This window comes from Rhinoderma darwinii, unplaced genomic scaffold (genome assembly GCF_050947455.1).
Source record: "Rhinoderma darwinii isolate aRhiDar2 unplaced genomic scaffold, aRhiDar2.hap1 Scaffold_2530, whole genome shotgun sequence".
Classification (NCBI taxonomy): Eukaryota; Metazoa; Chordata; class Amphibia; order Anura; family Rhinodermatidae; genus Rhinoderma; species Rhinoderma darwinii.
The window spans coordinates 12172-15199 of NW_027462825.1; positions in this window are offsets into that span (position 1 = coordinate 12172).

Below are 3028 nucleotides of genomic sequence, written 5' to 3' on the forward strand. Positions count from 1 at the left end.
TGACCCAATATTTTTGATCAACGAACCAAGTTACCCTAGGGATAACAGCGCAATCTACTTCAAGAGCCCATATCGACAAGTAGGTTTACGACCTCGATGTTGGATCAGGGTACCCCAGTGGTGCAGCCGCTACTAACGGTTCGTTTGTTCAACGATTAAAACCCTACGTGATCTGAGTTCAGACCGGAGAAATCCAGGTCAGTTTCTATCTATAAAGAGTTTATTCTAGTACGAAAGGACCGAAAAAACATGGCCTATGTTTAATACAAGCCATAATTTAATTTATGTTAAAAACTCAATAAATTATTAATCTAACATTTAACTTAAGATAAAAGTAGTTAGCGTAGCAAAATCTGGCATTGCAAAAGATCTAAACCCTTTCTATAGAGATTCAAATTCTCTCACTAACTTTGAACCTAATAAATGTAATTTTTCCACTATTTTATATTGCCCCCATTCTTTTGGCAGTTGCATTCTTTACCCTAATTGAACGAAAAGTTTTAGGGTATATGCAACACCGCAAAGGCCCTAATGTAGTAGGCCCCACGGGTCTTCTTCAACCTATTGCTGACGGGGTAAAACTTTTTATTAAAGAACCCATTCGACCCTCCACTTCATCTCAAACCCTTTTTTTATTAGCCCCCACCTTAGCTTTATCCCTAGCCATAATTATCTGAACCCCTATTCCCATGCCAATTTCTTTTTCAGATATAAATCTAAGCATCTTATTTATTTTAGCTCTGTCAAGCCTCACAGTTTATTCTATTTTAGGCTCCGGATGATCATCAAATTCCAAATATGCTTTAATCGGTGCACTACGAGCAGTTGCACAAACTATCTCGTATGAAGTCACATTAGCACTTATTCTTTTATGTGCAATTCTTTTAGCCAGCAACTTTACACTACAAAATCTTAATGTTGCCCAAGAATCCATTTGAATAATTTTTCCAATTTGGCCCCTAGCAATAATATGATTTATTTCAACTCTAGCTGAAACTAATCGAGCACCATTCGACTTAACCGAGGGGGAGTCTGAACTAGTTTCTGGGTTTAATGTAGAATATGCAGGCGGCCCATTTGCATTATTTTTTTTAGCAGAATATGCAAATATTTTAATAATAAATACTATCTCTTCTATTATTTTCTTGGGCTCCTCCACCCTTATTTTTTTAATTTCCACACTCTCTATTATAACTAAAGTTACTTTACTTTCAATAATGTTTTTGTGAGTTCGAGCCTCATATCCACGATTTCGCTATGATCAGCTAATACACCTTGTGTGAAAAAACTTTCTGCCCTTAACATTGGCACTAGTAATCTGACACATTGCCACCCCAATTTCAATATTTTTTACACCACCAATTATATAGAAATGTGTCTGAAAGATAAGAATCTCCTTGATAGGGAGAATAATAGGAGTTCAAACCTCCTCATTTCTTTAGAAAAATAGGAATTGAACCTATAACTGGGAGATCAAAACTCCCCATAATTCCATTTTACCACTTTCTAGTAAAGTCAGCTAAATAAGCTTTTGGGCCCATACCCCAAATATGTTGGTTAAACCCCCTCCTTTATTAATTAATCCATATGCCCTATCAACTATCTTTATAAGTCTATTTATTGGAACAATTTTAACTCTTTCAAGTCAACATTGAATGCTAGCCTGAATTGGACTAGAAATCAATACAATAGCAATTATTCCTCTAATAATAATTGTTCCTCACCCCCGAGCCACTGAAGCCGCAACAAAATACTTTCTTACACAAGCAACAGCATCAGCACTAATTTTATTTTCTAGCACAATAAATGCATGAATTACAGGAGAATGAACAATTAATTCTAATATTAATGATACTTTAGCTATTTTATTATCTATCGCCATTCTTATAAAACTCGGAGTCGCCCCATTTCACTTCTGATTACCAGAGGTCCTGCAAGGAATTTCACTTAAAACTGGACTTATTTTATCAACATGACAAAAATTAGCCCCTATAGCACTTCTAATTCAATTAGCACCTTTCATTAACCTTAACCTCATGCTGTTATTAGGCCTCTTATCAACAATGATTGGGGGCTGAGGCGGTATTAACCAAATACAAATTCGAAAAATTCTAGCATTCTCTTCAATTGCCCACTTAGGTTGAATAGTGGCAGTATTAAAAATCTCCCCTCAACTTTCCTTAACAAACTTTTACATCTATATTTTATTAACATCAACCCTCTTTTTAACTTTTTTATCATTAAACACAAAAAACATTTCTGAATTATCAACCTCTTGATCTAAAGCCCCCACCTTAACTGCCCTCTCCCTACTTTTGCTACTCTCACTAAGTGGTCTCCCCCCACTAACCGGGTTTATACCTAAATGATTTATTGCACAAGAAATAGTTAAACAAGATTTAACAGTATTCGCACTAATAATTTTATTATCAACACTCCTCAGTCTATTTTTTTACTTACGCTTAACTTACACTATATCTCTTACACTAGCCCCAAATACCTCCAATACCCCCTCTACTTGAATTTATAAACAAAAAAATATTATAGCAGCTCCAATTATTTTTTCCCTAATAATTCTCCCAATTTCCCCAATAATCATAATCCTTATTTAAGAAACTTAGGATAATCAAAACCAAGAGCCTTCAAAGCCCTTAATAGAAGTTAAAATCTTCTAGTTTCTGTAAGACTTGTAGAATATTAATCCACATCTTCTAAATGCAACTCAGACGCTTTAATTAAGCTAAAATCTTCTAGAATGACGGGCCTTGATCCCACAATACTTTTAGTTAACAGCTAAATACTCTATCCAGTGAGCTTCATTCTACTTCTCCCGGTTTTTAAAAACGGGAGAAGCCCCGGCAGAACTTCTTCTGCTTCTTGAGGTTTGCAACCTGACGTGTGACACCCCGGAGCCTGGTAAAGGAGGGATTTAAACCTTCATGCTCGGGGCTACAACCCGCCGCCTGTTTCGGCCACTTTACCTGTGATAATTACCCGTTGACTATTTTCAACTAATCATAAAGACATT